Below are 26,620 nucleotides of genomic sequence, written 5' to 3'. Positions count from 1 at the left end.
ACAGAGCTTTTGAACAAAAGGTTTCTATAAATGCTATTGTCACGCAGAACAAACCATAATGAATGGACAAACAAAATGCCAGATTGTGATGCAGCTGCTGTACCAGTAGGGTTTTTTTTTTTAAGTAGAGGAGTGTGGTAGCCGTGTTAGTCCACTCTTAAGGTTATCAATAGAAATCAAACAAAATAAAACATGGAAAAGAAACTAAGATGATACCTTTTTTATTGGACATAACTTAATACATTTCTTGATTAGCTTTCGAAGGTTGCCCTTCTTCGTCAGATCGGAAGCTGATTCTCACTAGAGATAAGGGACAATTTAAGTTTGAAGTCAAGCCAGAACAACTTTAGTTGTTTTAAGTTTGTCAGATATTTATTTATTTATTTATTTATTAGGATTTATTTACCACCTTTTTGAAAGAATTCACTCAAGGTGGTGTACAGTAAAAATAAATCAAACATAAGCAGTAAAAATATTCAAATAACCATACAAAGTATAGCATAGTATACGACTTACAATGTCAACACAATATGTAATAAAATATTTTCATAGACAGCATAGGGTATAAGCAAAGATAAAACATATAGATAAAAGAGTAAGAGAAGTTAGTAAATAAGGTAACCAATTTAAAGAAAGCTGCACATGAGGTCTAAGAGGTGATTAAATATTATCTCAGCTAGGGGCAAAAATGTCCTGCTACAGTATGTGCAGCCGGTGTCATTCCGTGTGTGTGTGTGTGTGTGTGTGTGTGAGAGAGAGAGAGAGAGAGACTAACAGGTTAGTTGCTTCTTCCATTAAAGGCCAGCCAAGCTTTTACCTGCTTCCTGAAGTATAGATACATTAGTACCCCCCACCACCACCCACACACACACACAGGTTTTAAGTACTCTGGGTTTTAAAGTCTGTTGATATTTGAAGCAATTCAACCTGCCAAAAAAGGCTCCTGGATGGTTAAATCGCTTGTATGGGGCTATCGCTCATATTCAGCAGCATGTAACTGGTTAATGCTGCTGAATATAACCACAGACTTCTGAAGTGATAGCCGGCTATTTTGTGGGCAGTCTGGTGGCGGAGTCGGCACTTATGCGGTTCAGTGCCAATATTCAGCACTTAACTGCCTGAGTTAAGCTGCCATATGGGACCACATAAAATACAGAGCTATCTTTATGCAGTGGCACTTAGGCAGTTAAATGCTGAATATCATGGTAAACACAGATGGTCAGTTGAATAAACCAGATATTCAATGCCAGTGCCTGGACATGGCTTGGTATTGAATAACCGGGAATAATTCAGTCAATGGCTAAAAAAAAAAATACACCACTGCCAGCTGAATATGTACCCCTTAAAAATTTAGGGGCCCTTTTACTAAGACGCATGGAGGGGCATAATCGAATGAAAACGTCTATCTCCATGGGCGTTTATCTCCGAGAACGGGTCCTTGAAGGGGCGGACCGAACCGTATTTCGAAAAAAATACACGTCCATGTTTTATTCGACAATTTGTGAGCTGGGCGTTTTTGTTTTTCAGCGATAATGGAAAATGAAAGCGCCCAGCTCAAAAACGAATAAATCCAAGGCATTTGTTCGTGGGAGGGGCCAGGATTCGTAGTGCACTGGTCCCCCTCACATGCCAGGACACCAACCGGGCACCCTAGGGGGCACTTTTACAAAAACAAACAAAAAGGTAAAAGAGCTCCCAGGTGCATAGCACCCTTCCCTTGTGTGTTGAGCCCCCCAAATCCCCCTCAAAACCCACTGCCCACAAGTCTACACCATTACTATAGCCCTAAGGGGGTGAAGGGGGGCACCTACATGTGGGTACAGTGGGTTTGGGGGGATTGGACAACTAAGCATTAAGCAGCACAATTGTAACAGGTAGGGGGGGGATGGGCCTGGATCCACCTGCCTGAAGTCCACTGCACCCCCTAACAACTGCTCCAGGGACCTGCATACTGCTGCCAGGGAGGTGGGTATGACATTTGAGGGTGAAAATAAAAAGTTGTGAATCATCATTTTTTGTGGTGGGAAGGGGTTAGTGACCACTGGGGGAGTCAGGGGAGGTCATCCCCAATTCCCTCTGGTGGTAATCTGGTCATTTAGGGCACTTTTTGGGGCCTTATTCATGAAAAAAACAGGGTCCAGGAAAAGTGCCCTAAATTTTAGCTACAAACGCATACTTTTTTTCCATTATCGGCGAAAGGTGCCCATCTCTGTTCAGGTGATAACCATGCCCCAGTCCCGCCTTCACCAAGCCTCCAACATGCCCCTGTCAATTTTGTACACTTCCGCGATGGAGTGCAGTTGAAAACGTCCAAGTTCGGCTTTCGATTATACCGCGTTATTCGTTTTTGTGAGATAAACGTCCATCTCCTGATTTAGGTCAGAACTTGGGCGTTTTTCTTGTTCGATTATAAGCAGGATAGGCACCTACACACGTACAACCAGGGACGTATCTGTAATGGGGCCACGGGGGCCAGGGCCCCCATAGATTTGGCCCTGGACCCCCCTACCAACGGCCCTTGCAACCCCCCCTCCCGCCGGTCGAGACAGTCGTCGGGCGAGCCACGGAGGTGGTTCTGGCGGTGGCGGTGGCGCCGGGGGGGCTAAAATGTGCCCCCTCACCTCGGCTCTGGACCCCCCTACCGGCAAAGTCCAGATACGCCCCTGCGTACAACACACGTCAAATTAGAACTACCGCCCGGCTACTGCATGCCCCGGGCAGTAATTCTAATTTTTACACATGTCCGATACACAAGGCACAAAATATTTTTTATTTTCTAGGTGTAGTGCTAATCAGGTGGTAATCGGCAGTGTACGTGCACTGACAATTAGTGTCCAGTTAACATGTGAGACCTTACCACTAAGTCAATGAATGGCGGTAAGGTCTCAGGCCCAAAATGGACACACGCCAAGTTTTATTTTGCCGCACATCCATTTTCGGCAAAAAAGTGCCTTTTGGCAGGGGTGCTGGAAAATGGACGTGTGCACATCCAATACACGCACCTATACCAGCGCAGGCCATTTTTCAGTGTGCCTTAGTAAAAGGGCCCCTTATTTTGCACTCAGAAATAAATTATGTTTTAACCTATGGTTTATAAAACTGGAAATCCACTATGCAAATGTTAGTAAAATTTTACCTCTATATTACCTGAGTAGTTCCCCTTTGAAATTTGTTAACATATAGGGCCCTTTTACTGAAGTTTAGCGCATACTAAATGCTGAGAAGCCCAATCTTTTATCCAACCACTTCAAAAAGTGAACCAAAGTTTTGTTCTTTCTTTCCAAGTCTTATAAAAGTGCCTTTCTAAAAAAAAAAAAAATCAAAAACGTAAGCATCAAATAATTAAGCATTCAGAAAACATTAATAAAAAGCCTTCTAATCAATACTGTTATTTAAACCATTTGTTTCCAAAGTATTCAAATGAAAAATTCATTCTGTTCTAACTGCAGTAGAGCATCTTGTATATTGGCCGCAACATAATCAATTATCATGCAGCGTTCATTTTTTAAAAATCACGATGCTGCTGTATACAATGTTGAACCATCAGTTTCCAACTTTTGCTTAATGGTACAGTGAAGGTCAGTTCTACAATAGGGCCTGGAAGAAGCCTATTTTATAAAGGAACATAGATGCTGCTGTTCTTTATAAAACACTAGCCTAACTGGGGATTTATGTACCTTTAGGTGCAGGCACTTATACTAGCCATACACCTGCTGTAACTGCTAGCACCTAAATGCCAAAGATATGTGCATACCTTATAGTATTCTATAGGTATATGTGTAAGTGTATGACCCACCCAGGCTCTGCTTATGTGTATACCTTCTCCCCATGTGTATGGCTTCCTTGCGAATCCGGGCTTTTCAAGCAGTTACATTGGCTCCCAATAGATTCCAGAATCAAGTTTAACATTCTACCTTTTACACATAAACCATTTTATAACAATAAGCCTGATTACCTGTCATCATTGATTATTCCTTATACTTCATCTCACAACCTCTGTTCACTTACAGGTAACAGACTTGTATTGGTCCATCCTTACAAAGCTAGATGGGAGTCAACTACATCAAGTGCTTTTTATTTTCTGGCTCCTGCAAATCTTTGACACAGCATCTTAGATTAGAGAAATCGTATACCTCTTTCAGAGCTGCTTTGAAAACCCATCTTTTGCAAATTGCTTTTGATAACCACCACCATGATTGTACCCTGCAGTTGGGAATCATCAGTCTGAAGAACACCAGATGATCGTTTAATGTGAACTGTCTCTTTGTTCTTTCCTATACATTTATAGCATTCCTTTTTTTCCCTAGTAATTCATTTTTTTACATTTGGTACATTTTAAACCGCTTCGACTAGTGTTTGAAAGAGGCGGTATTATCAAGTGAATAAACAATACATGCTATTCTATAAATACACACCTAAGTGCAAATTTGCATATACTTATATATAGGATAGTATGTAACATGTGCATAAATGTTTATATTCTACTAGTAAAAATACAGAAGAAACCTGTCTTCGCAAAAAAAACAACAATAATCAGACACAGCGAAGATGACGCAAAAAACGTAGAAAATGGAAAAGAAAAAGATGAAAAACTAAAAATAAATGAAAAACAGGAAAAAAGGAAATGAAAAATTTAAAAAATTCACACAAGAAAGGAAAAAACTCTGAGAACAAAATTGAAACCAAAATATAAAAAAATCAGAAAGACGACACAAGAAAAATGAAAAAATTGAATCAATTTATTAAGGTGATATGACTCACTAGTGTTTGAAAGAGGCGGTATTATCAAGTGAATAAACAATACATGCTATTCTATAAATACACACCTAAGTGCAAATTTGCATATACTTATATATAGGATAGTATGTAACATGTGCATAAATGTTTATATTCTGCTAGTCACATTTCAAACCGGTGAGTAGATTTGTCAACGTACACCTTTTATTTCCATTTGTATTGATGCTTGTCTGAAAGATTGAAAAACACATCTCTAGTTATCATAATAACATATTTCTTGCAAGTGCTGCAACAATTATCATCTTAGCCACAATTATGCCTGTTGAAAATGTTGAAGGATCAAGATGGTTTCTCTACTTCTGTTTATCAGGAGACAGATTGAAATACTGTAAATTTATATCCTATCTACATTGTTTGTTTGAAAAACAAGTGTGTAACTAAAGTATTGAAAACAATGATGTTTTAGAATAAAATTGATTTTATTTGAATAAGGAGAGTAATGCATAACACAAACCAGAAGATCATCTTTTGCCATATCTGACTTATGTAACAACAAATCCCAGTTGTTATATAAAGCCCTCTTTTAAGCTTTATTAACAACAAACCCCATGATATTAATTTACAGTGTAGTACCTGTGCTTTAATTTTAAATTCTCCCACCATAGAACAAATTCTTTGATATCAAAATAATTGAGAATAAGACTGTCCTTCAATTTTACCAGATGGCTACTCTCATACTGCACTAGAGTATTCCTGTCAGTAAATTAAGAAAAAGCAGTAGCCAGTGCTTTTTTTGTGCCAGTACGGCATACCGGCACCATTTTTTTAAATCACTTGAGCAGTGGTTTACTAAAAATCTCTGAATCGGCAGCGCAGCGCCTCACGTCTGCAAAACAAGCAGTTCGCTCGGGCCTTCCCTCACTGTGTCCCGTCCTCCTCTGATGTAACTTCCTATTTTTGCGAGGGCGGGACACAGTGAGGGAAGGCCCGAGCGAACTGCGTGTTTTGCAGACATGAGGCGCTGCGCTGCTAATTCAGAGATTTTAAAAATGTCAAGAGCATTGGCTCTTGAATTACTTTTGCTGAGCTGGCGCTAGTAAGATCATGGGGGGATGTCCTTGAGACAGCTAATTTCGGAGCAAAACGTGCATGTTGGGCAGCCTAACCCCCGGGTCTGATAAAAGAAAAGAAAAAGAAGATAAGTTCAATTTAAATTATGGGCTTTAATAATTTGAAAGAAAATGGTAAAATTATAAAATCATTTTAATAAACCAATGAAGAGGTTGATGTTTGCGAGTATCGCCAGATTGAGTAACTGCTGGTGATTGCACATCACTGAGGTTTATGGGAAAGATATATTGGTATACTGAAAGCTATTGTATTGAAGATCTGAGGAATGTGGGGTATTGAATATAACATTTAAATTAAGCTTGGACTGGTTGGGAAGATTCTTTGCCTATTTATCTGAGCCATGGCTGGTATAAGGGGTATGGCTACTCTGGGTGTGGCTGCCATAGGGACAGAGTCATAGATGATGACCCGACCCACAATGAGTACTGGTACTTTTTTTCCTACAAAAAAAAAGCACTGGCAGTAGCTAAAAAATCATTATCACCTACTGTAACTCACATCCTAAATACGATGCTATGCCATTCAAATTTTGTTTCTAACTGAATGAACTAAATTACAAGAATTCAACCACCTCAAAAAAGTAAGCAAAATTCACTGTGTATCTCCCTATAACAAAAAAAATATGTGTCATCAATATAGTGTTTCTGCAACTTGATCACATAAGACAAAGAAGAGTTTACATTCCGCTTATTTTCAAATTCTACTTTGTATAAGTTGTTCAGGGAAGGGGCAAATATAGTTTGCGTTGCTGTCACTGAAGTTTGTATATAAAAACATCCTTAAAAAAGTTTATAAATGTAAAGCAATTAGATGTAAAGGTAACCAAAAGCTCTGTAGGCACTAGGCACTAACCCCTGAATTCTATATAGATCGCACAAAGCTGGGTACAGATCCCAGATGCCAATGTAAAGTAATTAGGTGATAAGAATCAATTATTGGTGTTGATTATAGTTCATTGGCACATAATTGCCATTAATTAGCAATTACACACAGATCTACCCTATGACCTATTCTATAACATGCATGTGTAAAGTTTTTTAGTTTGCAACTCATGGGAGAGGCATGGCTGGGTCAAGGACTTTCCCAGAAATTAGGGGCAATTTTATAGAATACTTGGATTTACTTGTCCATCTACTACCAGTCAGGCATGAGGATTTACATCAGGTTTCAACAGGTATAAGTCTTCACGCCATTCTATAAAGGTTGCTTAGTGCTAAATGATGTTTATAGAACTGGCGTTTAGTGCAGATCTTCATGGCACCTAATTGTGGGCACCATTTACTGAATCTGACTCCTAAATGAGGGTCTTCTATCCCAAATTGCTGGCAAAATTCCAATGCATCTTCTTGTGGAGTAGTAGTAGAGAGAGAATGGACGTTCAGCGTCACCAGATATTTCACATCAGAAACTGATATTGTGCAAAATATTTGAAACATGTGGTGTGTCTTGAATACATGTGTCAATGTGAAAAATGTAAGGTCTTAACAATTATCCACATAAATACTGATTTGCTGAAGAAGGAAAACATTACTCAAAATAATAGGTCACTGTGGAGGATTACGATGTCCCTTATGCATCTTTAGCAATTTTTATACAACTAGGACCCATGAAAACTCTGCATTTAGATAGTCAAGTTATTTCTGCTCAAGGAATCCATCAATACAATACATCTTTAGTCATCATTTCAACATTCTCCTTGAGCATCTTCCAATCATCAATAGTTATTCATATCTGGGAAACTATCAATTTCCATAATATAATGTTCTTTGTCTTTTAGAACTACTGTGTCCCCTTTATCTGCCCTCTTAATGATAACTGAATGATCATCTCTCAACTGCAAAAGGGCAGACATTCAAATTTTAGTCAAAATTATATTTCCAACACTGGATTTTAGATAAACAGGAAATGTCCCTCAACAACAGATGTTTAAATGTTTCTGGGTCTAATGGACCTGGAGAAGTGTATACTGAAGGATTTTTAACAACTGTGTAATCTTCTATTTTGGCTGGCACTAGAAAGAATAATAGCTTCAGTTACAACTTTTTTTAAGTGGTTGGGTAAAACATTTAATTGCTGTTTGTGTAAGACAATGAACTTCATTAGAAATGATACAAGACTGTTGATTGGTTGTTTTATATTTTCAGCATCATATTTAAAATCATTTCTGGAACACCATTGAGAAAAGTTGCATTATTTGCTCCCCTAATGCAGCGTTTAATGAAAAGGGGACCTCATCAGAACTAAGGGGGTCTTTTACTTAGGCACGCTGGCGTTTTTAGCGCATGCTAAAAATAGGCACATGCTAAATGCTAAAGATGCCCATAGGAATACATTGGCGTCTTTAGCTTTTAATTCAGGCCTATTTTTAGTGCTCGCTAAAAACACCAGCACGCCTAAGTAAAAGATCCCCTATAGCTGTTCTACAAGTGCATTTAGAGCTGCATCCATTTTGTGCACTCTCTCTCCAATTAGAATGCAAATTCGTGCATGCAACTTAGAGAACACTGTCGGTTGTTCACTTTACTTAGGAGCCCTTTTGCAAAGGCGCATAAGGGTGTGCACGCATCTGTCACATGCCAAATTGGCATTACTGCCCGGCTACTGCATGCCCCAGGTGATACTTCTGAATTTGGCATGTGCCAAGAACACGTAGTAGAAAATATTTTTCATTTTCTACCATGTGGCGCTTACCGATGGTAAACGGCAGTGGACACACACTGCATGCCTATTACCTGGGTAGCACATGAGATCTTACCACTAAGTCAATGGGTGGTGGCAGGTTTCATGCCAAAAATGAATACACGTTGGTTTTTATTTTGCCACACCTCCATTTTCTGACCCTTAAAAAAGGCCCTTTTTCCATTATAGGGTGAAGCCGGCCATCTTTTAACCACACCCACGCCCACCCCCACTCCGCCCCCATCCTGCCTTCTGTACCCTCCTTTGAAGGTTGGCCGGCTCCACGACGAAAAAGCAGTTGGCGCTGGCCAAATTCGGCTTTTGATTATACTGATTTGGCCGGGATGAGGAGATCACCGGCCATCTCCCGATTTGTGTCAGCAGATGGCCGGCGATCTCTTTCGAAAATAAGCTCAAAAGTCCCCTATCTCCCCACTCTCAGAACCCAGCCTCCAGGCTTACAAGGGTTCTTAGTGTCTAGTGAGATGAGAATGATGCCCACTCACTCCCACCTTGTGGCTACTGGGTTCCAAAACGGCCACCAAGATACAATATTACTACTAAAGGTCAGGCTTCCCTATATGATGGCAAGGTGTATGCTGGCTATGTCAAATGTAGTTGGGGGTTGGGTGATGGCCGTGAGGGGGTGGTCTATATCTACTATAATAAAACTCACCCTCAACGTTCTAAGGACACTGACGTCAGTGAAGCCAAGCTCTGACTTTCTTCAAAAAGGTTTGAAGGTTCGTGGTGGTGAAGCCACCAAAATCGCTCCAGGCCCCGGCCTCGAGGGCGGAGCAATGGCAGAACAATGAAGGGGTTGGCAGGGAGGGAGGCAGGGAGGCGGGGCGGGGTGGGAAATCGCTCCGGGCCCCGCCCTCAAGGGCGGAGCAATGGCAGAACAACAAAGGGGTTGGCAGGGAGGGAGGCGGGGTGGGTGGGAAATCGCTCCAGGCCCCGCCCTCGCATCAAACGTCATGACGTTGGGGGCGGAGCAATGGCAGAACAACGAAGGGGTTAGCCCGGGAGGGGGGGTGTTGGTGACGAAAACCTTGCTAGCGCCCGTTTCATTTGCTCTGAAATGGGCTTCTTTTACTAGTTTGTTAATATTGGATGCGGTCAGGATCAGGTGATGGAGTCTATATTGGATACCGTTGGAGGTCGAGTCATAGCAAGGGAAGTTATGTTGGGTGTTGTTGAGAAGGGGTGGAAGGCTGGCACTGAAGTGGGGCTGTGATGGAGGGATGCATGCAGATGCTGGAATCAGGGAGCAATGATTTATGTTTGTGTAGGAAGGGATAGAACATTTCTTTTTTCCACATGCAGATATCTAAAATCACTGCTTTCTCTGGATGTGAAGGGACCTAGACATTCAGCCCAGTTGCTATTTTACAAGAGGCTTTATGTTTGTAGAGGCTGGAATGCCCCCTGCACATTCTTTCTAAAATTTCACTATATGTATGCTTCTTAAAGATTTCTATCACATATTGAAAGGGAATACATAAACACAAATTCAATGCATTATTCACATACTGTAGGGCCCTACTTTGAAATGGTTGCCATTCTTCTGTGTTCATTCTTTCTGGGCTACCAAAATGCAAATAAATGCTGAAACATTACATTTTTCAAAAATAATATGAACACAGAATGCAAAAGGGAAAAATACAATTAATTTGCTGACACAATATATTGGGAAAATGTCATCTTAATTGGTTTCTTGGTTTAAAATTGATGCCTCATTAAGCCTAACCACAACAGCTTGTAAATGGTATTTACATTTGGTAGGATAATGAGAGATCTCACAAAGTGTACAGTACAAGAAAGGAGAATGTAGCTACCCATCATTCCCTTCACAAGGAAATGTAATCCTTCTCTATAACTATGCCTCACAAAGATATTCAAATGCTACCGTGGCATCCAGCAACCAAGAAAAAAGATAGCACAGATTCTGCAGAAAATAAGTCTTAATTAAAAACTCATTTTTAACTGCAAGGGATACACAAACTGCACATGTAGGTAAATGTAAGGGCAGACTCATAAAGAGAAGGACTGCAAAAATAGGAAAGCATTCAGTATTATGGAACCAATGCATTAAAACCTATAGAAAAAAACGCTAATATGCATCTTGCTAAAAATTTGGCATAAACACTGAAATACTGGAGTGATACATTAAGGGGCCCTTTTACTAATGGGTTGCCGCAACCTGGAACTACCGCCAACCCAACACAGCCGCCGGGGGTAGTTCTGCCTTGACAGGGTGCCATTTCTAGTGCTATGGAATATAATTTCATAATTTCTAGTGCGGCGCTACTGCTGGGTTACAGTGGGAGCCCTTACTGCCACCTCAATGCCCCCCCCCCCCCCCCCTTGCATGGCCAGATGGTAAGAATAATGCTACCGCATGGCCATGACTTTTTTTAGGGGCTTTTAACCCACTACAGTAAAAAGGGCCATGGTGCATGGCAAAAATGACCACCGATACTACCGCAGGACACTTTTTACTGCAGCTTGGTAAAAGGACCCCTAATTTTTAGCACTGAGCTAGTAAAAAATGACCACTATAATATGATTATTATATTAAATGATAAAACTGTAGCCTTGGATTTAAAGTTTGTCCACACATGCTAATATCTTATCATATTGGATTAGTGCTCACATTGTTCTGTCTTCTGATAGCCTTTCCTTGGTTGTGATGTGGCTCTGGCAAGCACTTGGCCGTCTTCACTTGGTCCATTTATTTTTAGGACCAAGCCTCAAAAAAGTGCCCTAACTGACCAGATGACCACCGGAGAGAATAGGGGATCACCTCCCCTTACTCCCCCAGTGGTCACCAATCCCCTCCCACCCAAAACAAATTTTAAAAACATTTTTCCAGCCTCTATGCCAGCCTCAAATGTCATACCCAGCTCCATCACAGCAGTATGCAGGTCCCTGGAACAGTTTTTAGTGGGTGCAGTGCACTTCAGGCAGGCGGACCCAGGCCCATAACCCCCCCCCCCCCCCTACCTGTTACACTTGTGGTGATAAATGTGAGCCCTTGGATACTAGAACATCACAGCGAGGCTTGAATGACTCAGGAAAGAGGCTTGAATACTGGAACATCAAGGTAGGACTGGAATAATCTCTTGAACATGATTTAAGAAACAGAGAAAAAAGAAATTTGCAGCAGCAACAGAGCCTGGTCACCGGAAGGAGAGGTGAGTCTGAACACGAGGCACGGCCACAACCGTGACAGTATGCCCATGAAGCTGCGCTGCCGCTTACTGCTGGGAATGCCCCTGCGGTATAAAATATAACATAGTAACATATATAGAAAAATATTTTCTACCACAGGAAATAGAACATGCCAGATTTGAAACTACTGCAGTGTACCTGCACTACCTCTGCAGTAGTGCTGATTTGGCACGCACTACCCATGTATTAGCTGTACCGCTGCTTACCTCTAAGTAAATCCTAGCTCTGCCCAGACTCTACCCCTGGAACACCTCAGCACTAATTGGATCATGCTGCAGTGGTCAGGCAGGATATTCCGTGGCATTATCCAGTTATATGGCACTGACTGTCTTGTAGGGATCTGGTCAGCACTACTTCACTGGGTAGGAGCCTCTCTTACCTGGTTAAGTAGGGTTGATTATCAACCCAAATATGTTTGTCACAATAGGAATTTCTAGACTTACCATCTGCTGCAGTTACAATACACATCAGAACATGACGAGATGTAAAATTACAAACTGCCCAGAACACAGCTGCTAGGCTTATTTATGGTAAATCGAGGTTTGAAAGCTCAAGACCGCTGCGTGAGAAACTGCTTTGGCTCCCTGTAAGGACCAAATAATATTTAAAATTTGCGCACTGGTGCATAAAATTCTCTATGGAGAGGCCCCAGCGTATATGGACACCCTTGTCAGCTTACCACCTCGTAACTCTCACAGATCAGCTCGCTTGTACCTAAATCTGCGTTACCCAATCTACAGAGGCCTCAAGTATAAAACCATCTACGCTTCCACCTTTTCCTACATTAGCGCGCAACTGTGGAATGGTCTACCTAAATTTGTGAAAATCACTCCTGATCATCCGACCTTTAAAAAAACACCTTAAGACCTTCTTATTCGGGAAAGCTTACGCTCCTGACCCGCCCCACTGCCTATTGAATGCCATTTCTCTTTCCACATTTCCCCACCTCTGCTATTACTTACTTGCCTCTTTCACTACAATGCCATTGACTGTTTGTTGTACACTTGATGTATGCTTTCTGTAAATTCCTGTAAGCCACATTGGGCCTGCCCTTGGGTGGGAATATGTGGGATATAAACGCTATAAATAAATAAATCATTTTGTTATGGAACAAACTTATAGAACTGAGGGCAAAAGAGAATTTTCTCCAGTTTAGAAAGAAGTTGAAACCAGTTCTTTGCTCATGTATATGGGGATTAATGCCTAATAGAGATGTGCTTGGGGAAATATGTTTTACTTCCTCTCTTTTACTTACACAACACAAATCAGATCTCCAAACAACTAATTTATTCCTGGTTACTTTTATATACCTCACTGCTTGGTTGTGATTTAACCTTTATATTTTCTACTACCTGTATCTACCTATCTTGTTCTATCATCATATTGGGCTAGATTCTATAAATCACACCCAAAATTATGGGGGGGGGGGGGGGGTCTTTTACAAAGGAACAGTAGTGTTTTTAGGTTGTGCTAGATGTCCATAGGACTATATGGATATCTCTAGCATTTAGTGCGCGCTTATTTTTAGCTAGAAAAAAATCCACATTCAGCACTACTCAATTAAATGTGCTCTGGGCTGATTCCCCTTTATTAAATAGCGCTTACCCCTTGACTCTATATATTGCACCTGAAAATCCACACCGAAACCGAAGCACATTCTATAACAATGCACATTAAATTGGTTAACTAGCTAATCAGTGCTGTTAATTGGATCTTCCAACTTCACTAGGCCTACATAAGTATCTCAAATACAGTAGACGGGGGCAAAACAAACAAGTAACAGTCTCGTAGAACCCAGCGTTTTGTAATTCCAAAAAAACAGAAGCAGATCAGGTTTTTAAGCTAACACGTCATAGACCTCAGTGGCGACTCATTTCTTAAGAGTCTTGCCTCCTCACTGGTCTGTAATGACTTAAAGCCAGAATTTAAACTTGCTTTACTGCTTTAATATAATTTATTTTTTACTTTTTATAAGCTTAAAACAACTCAACATCCAAACATTGTACTGCTTAGCTTATATCTCTCATAGCACTTAAAACTCCTTCCTTCCCTCCATAACCCTCACCTACCCACCCCAGAGATATATTTCATAACATTGACATTCACACTTCAGGCAGCCCTTAACACATACTTAAAATTTTTTAAATAATTCAAACAACAATTTCTTTTTTGGAATAAAATTTGGCTGCAGCTTTATTTCCAAATATTAATAAATTCATTTACTTAACATCAACTTAGTAACATATCATTCTTTCCACCAGGTTAACTTCAGAATGCGGTTAATAATGTTAAGCCCTTCGGTAACGAACTGGCTCACTTTCTCCCCACTTCACAGTGTGATTAATAATAATGTTAAGCCATTCGGTAACGAACTGGCTCACTTTCTTCCCCCCTTACCCCCCTCCCCCCAGGTGACTTACGGTACCGTCAAGCCACCTCTTACTCATGGCGGTTCCGCCCACGAGTTCATTTCCATTTCATATATTTCATACAATTCCTTTAACCGCTTCTGGTGCCTCTTAAACCCCTCATCCAGGCACCCCTTTCCATTTAAAAGCTGCTACCCTTTACCCCCAAATCCTCCACTTTCCTTAACCATCTCAAAATTTTGTCCCCACCCACACCCCCCCACCAAGGGCGGGCTGGGATGGGTCTTTCACTCCCTCCTATTCACCCTAACCCTCTCCTACCTAACTAAAAACTAATTCTGAGCGCCCAAATCTTCCCTATCCTAGCACTTCCCTTCCAGCCAATCCTATCCCTTAATTCCTACCCAATCCCCTTTCTCCCTTTCCTGTTGCTAACCTAAACACTAACTACTTCCAAACTAACTCCCTCCTGCAACTCCCCCCCCCCCCCCCTTTTCCTTTCTTCTTCTGGCTGCCTGGCTTCAGTCAATGTTAACACCCTCACAGCTTAACTGTGAGGGCTTCGTAACATTGACATTCACACTTCAGGCAGTCCTTAACACATACTTAAAATTTTTTAAATAATTCAAACAACAATTTCTTTTTTGGAATAAAATTTGGCTGCAGCTTTATTTCCAAATATTAATAAATTCATTTACTTAACATCAACTTAGTAACATATAATTTTCCACCAGGTTAACTTCAGAATGCGGTTAATAATGTTAAGCCCTTCGGTAACGAACTGGCTCACTTTCTCCCCACTTCACAGTGTGATTAATAATAATGTTAAGCCATTCGGTAACAAACTGGCTCACTTTCTTCCCCCCTTCCCCCCCCTCCCCCCAGGTGACTTACGGTACCGTCAAGCCACCTCTTACTCATGGCGGTTCCGCCCACGAGTTCATTTCCATTTCATATATTTCATACAATTCCTTTAACCGCTTCTGGTGCCTCTTAAACCCCTCATCCAGGCCACAAGCGGTGACAGACTCCATCTTGTCACCGCTCCCCCATAACCAAAGCTGCCGCCAAATCCTTCTTTAAGCAATCCTCCAACAAATCTTGGAGTGCACTCAAAAGATATCAGTTCCAATATCGGACAGATGAACTCCATCCTGCCTATACAAACCTGCACAATCTGACGAGATCAAATCATGTGCTAACACCAAACCCCCCATTCTCCCCATAAATTTTGACACTTCCCAATTCACCCTGCGCCTCAACCGCTCAATACCTTTTGGATTAACTGCCCCCCTCCACACTCTTCTGGGAATAATCTGTGACCATACAATCACTGCTCCTGGAAAATAACTCATCACCTCCAATAATTCTGCTTTCATTAAACGAATTAACTGAACTCCTTTTACAGCACATAAATCATTTCCCCCCAAATGAATACAAATTAGAACTGGAGAAGAAAATCGCCGAGCTTGCAGTAATGCTGGCAACAACTGCTTCCAAGTCATTCCTCGTATGGCCAACCAGCGGATTCGAATACCGAATTCCACCAATCCCAGGTTGGATCCCCACTTTGATTCCAGAGCATGCTTGTGTGCCCAAAAGACATATGAATGTCCGCAGATCCATACACATATGTCCAGAGGCAATACATCTGTAAAAGAAACTAGAACAATTAGCATAAACCTAATCACTTCTCATCCCGAACATACCCTTTATATCTATTAGACCTCCATCTTCCCACCCGCTGAATTAAAGCCACTGAACCCCCTTCTTGGGCTACATTGGAAGCAGCACCAATTTGAAAGGAATGTGTCCCATACTCCTTCGGCTCCAAACCCATATATCTCAAACCTTTCTTAAGCACTGCTGCAAATTGATACCTCGTTAAAGGCATACCATTGCTATGCACCAACCAAACCTCACCACCCACCGGTCTTACACCATTGAACTCCACTGCACATTGCACTGGACAAAATTCCAAAGTCTTAGCCGCTCGCAGACTAATCCAAATGCCTTTTCCATCTTGGTCCGTTTTAGACTTCCTTAAATATATACGCAACACCCCCTTTTCCACCACCACATCCCTTCTTCTCAAACCTTCATCATCCATAGCTCGCGTTGATGAAGCTACCAACTCCCCAACCCTGCAAGCTGAAAAGAAGGCTACCACAAAAGCCACCTGAAATAACAATATTTCATATTTTGAAAAACAAATATTGGTTAATACCTTGCACAATTGCACTACCTGTGCATAAAATAGCAGCCTCCTCACCCTCTCCATTCGTGATTTCCCATGTTCTCTGGAAAAACCACACAATAACTTACGAATCAAATATTTCCCAGCTGGATCTCCCCAACCCAGCAATTTAGACACAAATGCTATTGCAGCCATCGTCTGAGATACCATCCCAAACGACCATTTATTATCCACTGCAAAAGCAATAAGTCGGACCACTCTCTCTTCTCAAATTGGGAAAACCAAATCCCAACCTCTGTCAGCCAGAAATGATAGGAATCGCCTCCATCCAACTCCATAAGCCTTCCAAGTATTAGGAGCTAATGCTCTCATCAACAGCGCCTCACAACCTCCTGAAAATTGTGCCACAAATCAGGGCCGTGCTAACCCACTCAGCAGGGTAAGCATGGCAGGGGGGCGCCTGCCTTTCAGGGGCGCCGCCGGCGGCCGAGTCAATTAAAAAATATAAATGTAAACCTCACCTCTCTCGCGTAGTCGCGTTGGCGCCTATATGCACATGCGCCGCTGCTGGCTCTGGTTGCTGCCTTCCCGTGCGCAGCGCTGCCTCGTTCCATTGGTGACTGTTAGCACCGCCCCCCAGCTCTTCAACGCTTGCGCTTGGAGCCTCGCAGGCAGTCCAACTCTGGAGGACTTTGGGGGGGGGGGGCATAGGCGCCCCGTATAAGAGGCTTGGGGAGGCTAGCCCGCCACTGCCCCGCCCCCCCCGCCGCCCTCCGTACCTTTAAATATTATATTTTTGCTGAAGTCGCGGGCAGCACTGGCATTGAAGGCATCAGCAGGCTCATCGCGCTTCCAGCAGCCTTCCCTCGCAAGTCGGATGATGGCTCCGCCCCCTTCTGACGTATTTCCTGTTTCTATGAGGGCGGAGCCATCATCCGACTTGCGAGGGAAGGCTGCTGGAAGCGCGATGAGCCTGCTGATGCCTTCAATGCCGGTGCTGCCCGCGACTTCAGCAAAAATATAATATTTAAAGGTACGGCGGCGGCGGGGGTGGGTGGGTGCAGGAAGGAAACAAGGGCAGACGGGAGAGGAGAGGAGGGTTGCTGCACATGGTGGAAGAAGGGGAGAGGAGAGGGCAGGGGAAAGGAGGGTTGCTGGACATGGGTAGATGGAGGGAAGGGGAGAGGAGGGTTGCTGCACATGGTGGATGAAGGGGAAAGGAGAGGGCAGGGGAGAGGAGGGTTGCTGGACATGGGAGAGGAGGGTTGCTGGACATGGGGAGAGGAGGGTTGCTGCACATGGTGGATGAAGGGGAGAGGAGAGAGCAGGGGAGAGGAGGGTTGCTGGACATGGGGAGATGGAGGGAAGGGGAGAGGAGGGTTGCTGCACATGGTGGATGAAGGGGAAAGGAGAGGGCAGGGGAGAGGAGGGTTGCTGGACATGGGTAGATGGAGGGAAGGGGAGAGGAGGGTTGCTGCACATGGTGGATGAAGGGGAAAGGAGAGGGCAGGGGAGAGGAGGGTTGCTGGACATGGGAGAGGAGGGTTGCTGGACATGGGGAGAGGAGGGTTGCTGCACATGGTGGATGAAGGGGAGAGGAGAGAGCAGGGGAGAGGAGGGTTGCTGGACATGGGTAGATGGAGGGAAGGGGAGAGGAGGGTTGCTGCCATGGTGGATGAAGGGGAAAGGAGAGGGCAGGGGAGAGGAGGGTTGCTGGACATGGGTAGATGGAGGGAAGGGGAGAGGAGGGTTGCTGCACATGGTGGATGAAGGGGAAAGGAGAGGGCAGGGGAGAGGAGGGTTGCTGGACATGGGAGAGGAGGGTTGCTGGACATGGGGAGAGGAGGGTTGCTGCACATGGTGGATGAAGGGGAGAGGAGAGAGCAGGGGAGAGGAGGGTTGCTGGACATGGGTAGATGGAGGGAAGGGGAGAGGAGGGTTGCTGCACATGGTGGATGAAGGGGAAAGGAGAGGGCAGGGGAGAGGAGGGTTGCTGGACATGGGTAGATGGAGGGAAGGGGAGAGGAGGGTTGCTGCACATGGTGGATGAAGGGGAAAGGAGAGGGCAGGGGAGAGGAGGGTTGCTGGACATGGGAGAGGAGGGTTGCTGGACATGGGGAGAGGAGGGTTGCTGCACATGGTGGATGAAGGGGGAGAGGAGGAGAGCAGGGGAGAGGAGGGTTGCTGGACATGGGTAGATGGAGGGAAGGGGAGAGGAGGGTTGCTGCACATGGTGGATGAAGGGGAAAGGAGAGGGCAGGGGAGAGGAGGGTTGCTGGACATGGGAGAGGAGGGTTGCTGCACATGGTGGATGAAGGGGAAAGGAGAGGGCAGGGGAGAGGAGGGTTGCTGGACATGGGAGAGGAGGGTTGCTGGACATGGGGAGAGGAGGGTTGCTGCACATGGTGGATGAAGGGGAGAGGAGAGAGCAGGGGAGAGGAGGGTTGCTGGACATGGGTAGATGGAGGGAAGGGGAGAGGAGGGTTGCTGCACATGGTGGATGAAGGGGAAAGGAGAGGGCAGGGGAGAGGAGGGTTGCTGGACATGGGTAGATGGAGGGAAGGGGAGAGGAGGGTTGCTGCACATGGTGGAAGAAGGGGAGAGGGCAGGGGAGAGGAGGGTTGCTGGACATGGGAGAGGAGGGTTGCTGGACATGGGGAGAGGAGGGTTGCTGCACATGGTGGATGAAGGGGAGAGGAGAGGGCAGGGGAGAGGAGGGTTGCTGGACATGGGTGGATGGAGGGGAGAGGAGGGTTGCTGCACATGGTGGATGAAGGGGAGAGGAGAGGGCAGGGGAGAAGAGAGTTGCTGGACATGGGTGGATGGAGGGAAGGGTGGAGTGAGGAAGGAGATGAGATGATGGAAAAGGAAGAGAGTAGAAAAACTGCACATGGATGAAGAAAATAGGCAAAAGCTGGATCCACTGGACAGTCAAGTTTGCAGAGGACAAGAAATGAAGAAGAAAGGCGGAAAGTAAACAAATAAGGAAGCCCTGGAAACGGAGTTAAGAGGACAGATAGCAGCAGAATCGGATACTGGGCCAGCACAATCAGAAAAACAAAGTCACCAGACAACAAAGGTAGAAAAGATCATTTTATTTTCATTATAGTGTTTGGAATATGTCCACTTTGAGAATTAGGTGTTCAACATTAAAAGTTTATTTACTTATTTATGACATTTTATCCCACATTAAACATGAATTAGGATGTTTTGTGGCTCTACATGAGAATTGTGATATTATGATCCCTTGTTTCAATATTGTTGACGGTCTGCATTTTCCGTATGGGTGGTATATTGGTGTATTAGTTTCTGCCCAGTGTAATATTTATGGTACAGTAAGGTTCAGAGTGTGTTTTTGCACAAAGTTGTGCATAGTGTTTTGCAGTTGAGCGATTGTGGTTAGTATATGCTTTGAGCAACCACTTTATTCTTTGACATATGATACATAACTAATATCTAAATTTAATAAAAGGTATTAATTGTGACATTTATTTATTTTTTTCTGTGTGTGATCAGACAATTATGGATTTAAGCTCCACCCCAGCCCCACCCCTAACCCCGCCCCTTTAGCCTCCCCAAACAGTTGGGCCACCGACCGCCTATGGGGGGAGGGGTGTTGCTGAGCCGAGTGCCGACGCCACGTTAGTGCTGCCCTACAGGAGAGAGGATAGGCGAGCCGGCACCGCGCTGCTTGGATCCGCTGCTGTTCTGTGGCAGTGGCGTGGACTGGACATCATTGGTAAGGTTTTGCCTGCCCTTGTTGTTGTACTTTTCATTATAATGGCTGCTGGCTGGCGTGGCGTGGTGGGCCTACTTTAAGTACATTTGAGGCTGCAGGTTGGGTGGGGGAACTGGAACCACCAGGCCAGCTGGGGAAGAAGAAAAGAAAGACAAGGCAGGCAAGGAAATTTCTGTGGGGGGGGGGGGGGGTGGAGAACAAGCTAGAATCCGGGAGGAATGAAGGAGGGGAGAGTAAGGGCAGGAAAGGAAAATAAGAACTGATGGAACAGAAAGGCAAAGAGAAAGATTGGAAAAACAAGGAGGAAATTTCTGGGGGGGGGGGGGGGGAGGAGGAGAGGAGACCAAGGCAGGAGGAAAGGAACAAGGAAGATAAGCTGATGAGTAATAAAATGGATTTTAAATGATAAGCAGTAGTCATCTGCTATAGAGAGATTCTATTCGACATGAGGTTTGAAGTGGTAGTGCTTAAATATAGGTAGCAAGGAGGGTAATCAATCATGTGATAGGCTTTCGGTTTTGTATAGTACTACTACTATTTAACATTTCTAAAGCGCTACTATGGTTATGCAGCGCTGTACAAGTTAAAGAAGGACAGTCCCTGCTCAAAGGAGCTTACAATCTTAAGGGACAAGAATGCAGTCAATCAAATTGGGGCAATCTGGGTTTCCTGGTTAGTCCAATGGTTAGGTGCCGAAAGCAACATTGAAGAGGTGGGCTTTAAGCAAGGATTTGAAGATGGGGAGGGATAGATCCTGTGTAGTGTTATTATTTAGTGTTTAAGATGGATGATTACGGTATGCCTTCTTGAAAAGATCTGCACTCCATCTTTCAGCTCCTATTTCCTTTGCATCTTGTGCCAAACTGGTGGGGGGGGGGGGGGGGGCGCCAACTGATAGTCTGCAGGGGGGCACCAGAGACCCTTGGCACGGCCCTGCCACAAATCTTCGGACATCCGTGTAGGCTCCCAATCTGCTGACGGAGCCAAAGCTCTGAAGCGATGTAACTGTAAACGAGATAACGCATCAGCAATCTCATTACAAACACCAGGCACATGTCTCGCTGTTAGCCATAAATTTAATTGCAGACATTTTAACACAATCAATCTCAACAGCTCCACTAACAGCGGACAACGCGAATACTGCTTATTGATTGCCCATACTACTGACATGTTATCAGAATACAAGGCAATCCTCCTGTTACACAACCTCCGTTCCCATAGCCACAAAGCCACCCAAATTGGAAATAATTCCAACAAAGCTATATTCTTGCACAAACCCATCTCTCTCCACCATTGAGGCCACTCTTCTGCACACCATGCCCCTCCAAAATAAATCCCAAATCCAATTTCTCCCGACGCATCCGTGAATAATTGTAAATCCACACTTGAAACCAATACATCTTGCCAAACACAAGTTCCATTAAACACTGACAAAAATTCTCTCCAGATTTGCAAATCCGCTCGCACTGCCTGTGTCACACGCACTCTAAAATGCGCCTTCCGCAAACCAACTGTTAACAATGCTAAACGTCTCGAAAAAACTCGTCCCATAGGAATCACTCTCGTTGCAAAATTAAAATGCCCCAACAACGACTGAATCTCCTTCAACGTCACCTTTTTCTTGATGCATACCCTATCAATCTCCTGACGCAAAACCACAATCTTTTCTTTAGGCAGATGAGATTCCATTCTCACTGAATCCAACTCTATCCCCAAAAACACCAATTTGGTAACCGGGCCCTCACTTTTTTCCTTAGCCAAAGGCACACCCAACTCCTTTGCCACCGTTCTAAATGCTGACATCAAGGAAGCACACTGCAATGAATTTTCTGGACCCCCAAACAAAAAATCATCCAAATAATGAACAATAGAATCCCAACCACTAACCTGTTCCACTACCCAATGTAAAAATGTAGCAAATGCTTCAAAATAATTACAAGAATAGAACAACCCATAGGCATACATTTATCAAAATAAAATTTACCTTCAAACTTAAATCCAAGCAACCTAAAAGCTGTAGGGTGCACTGGCAATAAACGGAAAGCTGCTTCAATGTCCGCTTTTCCCATCAATGCACCTTTTCCCAAATTCCTCAACAAATCCACCGCTTGTTCAAAACTAGCATATTGCACTGTACACAAATCCGGATCAATAAAACTATTTACACCAGAACCTTCAGGATAGGACAAATTATGAATCAACCTGTATGTACCCGGCTCTTTTTTCGGTATCACACCCAATGGAGACACTACCAAATTTTTAAGCGGCGGGTCAGCAAACGGTCCTGCTATCCGCCCAAGACTCAACTCCTTCATCAACTTCTTCCGAACCACCTCCGCATGCTGAATCACAGATACTGAATTCTTACACTTATGATCCAACACCGGTCCCTCAAACGGGATCGGGAAACCTTCCGAAAAACCTACCCACAGCAAATATGCATCACCACCACACGGATACAGACCCAACCAATTTTGTAACACCGCTACCTTAATAGGAGAAGGGGCCTTGCCAGCCCACACCTGGGCCGCCCATAGCTCCTCCCCTCCCCGACCTTCCCCGACCTCCCAATCCCCCTCTTGGACATTTAAACACAGGGTGGAATCCCTGACAGACACTGCAACAGTGTCTGAATCTGCAGGCAGGCCTATTACATCGTCCCGCATTAAATTGGAAACAAGCATTACCGGGGCTACTCCCCTTTCCCCCCAATCCGCTTGTCCCCACACTTCCTCCTCCTGCCATTCCGAAACTCCCTGTTCGACCAACGCCCATTCCCCCCGGTATTTCCAACTGAGCCACTACCATACCCGGGAAATCCAACAGAGGCTCCCGAACGAAAGGGAGGATTAACCGAAGGAGTAAAATTAGCAATCCACAAATCCACATCTCTCACACCCCAATTCTCAGATTTGTCCTTCGCCAAACTCCGCCTAAACTGCTCATCATAATTTACCCAAGCCCAACCTCCATACATTTTATAAGCTCTCAAAATTAAATCACAGTAATTCCATAAACCCGGATAAAGAGCAGGTTTCTGACCTCCCAACACACTTCCAAAAACATGAAAACTTAACAACCAATTCATGATTGTCTTTGGTACCCTCCCTCTTTTCTTCTTTCCTTCTTCCTTACCCCCATCCTTCCCCCCATTAACATCCCTATCACGCACTAACAAGGCAAATAAATCTATATATTTTCCTTTTAAAATTCTCTGCTTCCATTTTAACGTTATATAACAATCCAGAGGGGCAATATTACATAATGTATGACCCATCCTCGAACCCATAAATATACCTGCCCTTTGATTCTCCCGCATCCCACTTACAACATTCCCCCTTTCCACCTCTACTTCATCCGAAGAAGATGAAGAAGACCCTGATGAATCCCAGGAGTCTGAAGATTCCCATACCTGCATAGGATCACCTGTTCCACCCCTCCTCTGCCTTTTTTCACTATCCAACCGCCTTACCACATGACACAAATTCCGCAAAAATTTTTTATTCCGCAGCTTCTTTCTCAAACCTTTTCCCGACACCCCTTTTTCCCAACTACCCCGATCTCTAACCCCCTCCCGTACTTCCCCTCCCCCCGCCCCCTTCTATATCCAGTTACACACAATTCCTCCAACTCACCCATTGCTCTCCCAGAAGAAGGCCCCTCCAACGGATCCTCCGCCGCAGCATCCTGCAAAGGAACATCACCACGGGTCCGCATACCACCTGCCATCGCACTGGTTGCCGTCCCACATTGCATCCTGCTACCCCTCTCCTGCTCGATATTCAATCCCACCTGACACCCCATTTCCACACCTTGTCCACTATTCACCCCTTCTGCAACATCAGCATCTCTCCCTATATTCCCCATACCCCCTTTAGCACTCCCCCCTCCAGACACATTCATCCCATGTTTCTTTTTTCCACTCACTTTACCCCCACTTTTCACAATCTTCTTTGGCCCCATTAAACAGTATTTTTATTTATTTATTATTATATATATATATATATATATATATATATATATATATATATATATATATAATTATTTATTTATTTAATATAATCAATTACCCACAATCACTCACTCTCCCCGCTCCCAAGCAAACACCCCTTCAATTTTGAGTCCCTTAATCTCTCCTTTTAAAAAGGTTACACTGCTGATTTAGGTCCCCTAATTTGCCCATCCAGTTCCTGACCAGGGTTGCACCTGCTTAGCTTCCTGCTTTTGCCATGTGACATACACCTAATAAAAATGGTGCTCATTATTTGCAGCTGTGATCACACTTTCTCCAGTAGTCGATTATGTTAAGGTGTGTTACGTTCAAGTATTCTGGGTTTGTGTCAAACTTTGTCCCTGAAGTGACTTGCCTTAGGTGGGATTTGAACCAGCAACCTTATGATTATAAGGCTGGTGCTCTAACCACTAGGCCACAGCAGCCACAATAAAAAATTCTACCCCTAATACCTCGCAAACCGGAAGTGCCTTCCCAACACACTTTAACTCTCCCACCCCCTCCCAACGTAACACACACTTCAAAAAACCCCGTTTGTCCGCCCAGCAATCAAAAAACCAACCCAAATTCCCCTCCGTACTCCGCGAAACCGGAAGTGCCGTCGCGATGATGCCACTGCCAAACACCAGCCTCCCCCACCTCAGGTAATCTTTAAAGGGGAATCGAACCAGCAACCTTCTGATTACAAGCTCAGTGCTCTAGCCAGTGCTCCACTGATTACACTAAGAATGTGTTTCGTTTTTTCTACTTTAAACCCCCCCCCCCCCAACTTCTCTTTCACTCCGTCCTATTCACCCTAACCCTCTCCTACCTAACTAAAAACTAATTCTGAGCGCCCAAATCTTCCCTATCCTAGCACTTCCCTTCCAGCCAATCCTATCCCTTAATTCCTACCCAATCCCCTTTCTCCCTTTCCTGTTGCTAACCTAAACACTAACTACTTCCAAACTAACTCCCTCCTGCAACTCCCCCCCCCCCCCTTTTCCTTTCTTCTTCTGGCTGCCTGGCTTCAGTCAATGTTAACACCCTCACAGCTTAACTGTGAGGGCTTCCTTATAGAGTTTTCCATTGTTTTTTTTTTTCATCTAGGGGAAAAAAGGTGATGTTACTCAAAATGTGTAACACTTCTGCTTTCATTTCCAGTGAATGGGAGTACACCAGAAGTGAGAGCAGCAGAAAAAAAGGGGCCAGCTGGAAAAAAGCCCTGATTTTTCTAAAACAGATATCCAATCACATTTATTTTTCTTTTCATAAAAAGAACACAATTGCCATGCTGGGTCAGACCAACGTTCCATCTAGCCCAGTATCCTGTTCCTTTAAGTGGAGAGTACGCAGCAGAATCCCAAAATGTCACAAGATTCCATGCTACTTACCTTCAGGGATAAACATGGCTTTCAGAAGGTCTCCCTTAATAAGTTTATGGAATTTGCTTCCAGGAATTTGTCAAAACCTTTATTAAAACACAACTACATTAACTGCTTTTACACATCCTCAGCAATGAATTTCAGAGCATAATTATAGTATGTGTTGAATGAAAAAATATTTTCTCTTATTTGTTTTAAATGTATTACTATGTAACGTTATGGCATACCCCCTAGTCTTTGTCCTTTTTGAAAAAGTAAACAAAAAACTTGTGTTTACCCATTCCACTCCGCTTGTCATACAAACATCTCCCCTCAGTCATTTCTTCTCTAAGCTGAAGAGCTTTTTAGGCTTCCTTCATTCTATCCCGTTAATCATGTTGGTCACCTTTCTCTGTACATTTTCTAATTCCATTATATCTGTTTTGAGATGTGGTGACCAGAATTGCACGCAGTATAAAACAGCTCTATATCAAACCTCCAAATAACTACTATTCAATGTAATAGCTGTGGTGCCTTAGACCTAAGGCAAACCAGCATTCTGGCTTCCCCTGTCTTCAAATCTCTACTATGAAAAAGGGTTGACTAAACTCTGGGAAGAATTAGCTACAATTAAAATGGTCTTACCCAGAATCCACCACCACTCCTATGATTCTAATTAGAAAATTCTTTGAAGGAAGGGGTCAGCGCTCAAGAAAAAGATCTGGGTGTCATTGTAGATAATACACTGAAATCTTATGCTCAGTGTGCGGCGGTGGCCAAAAAAGCAAACAGGATGCTAGGAATTATTAGGAAAAGAATAGTGAATTAGAACGAAAATACTATTATGCCTTTGTATTGCTCCATTGTGCATCCGCACCTTGAGTATTGCATTCAGTTCTGGTCGCCGTATAGCGGAATTAGAAAAGGATCAAAGAAGAGCGACCAAAATGATAAAGGGGATGGAACTCCTCTTGTATGAAGAAAGACTAAAGAGGTTAGGGTTCTTCAGCCTGGAAAAGAGAAGGATGAGGGGAGATATGATTCAGGTCTACAAAATCCTCAGTGGTGAGTGGTGTAGAATGAGTAGAAGCAAATCAATTTTTTTACTCATTCCAAAAGTAGGAAGACTTGGGAACACTCGAGGAAGTTACATGGAAATACTTTTAAAACAAATAGGAG

This window comes from Microcaecilia unicolor, chromosome 1 (genome assembly GCF_901765095.1).
Source record: "Microcaecilia unicolor chromosome 1, aMicUni1.1, whole genome shotgun sequence".
Lineage (NCBI taxonomy): Eukaryota > Metazoa > Chordata > Amphibia > Gymnophiona > Siphonopidae > Microcaecilia > Microcaecilia unicolor.
This window is presented reverse-complemented; position numbering follows the sequence as displayed.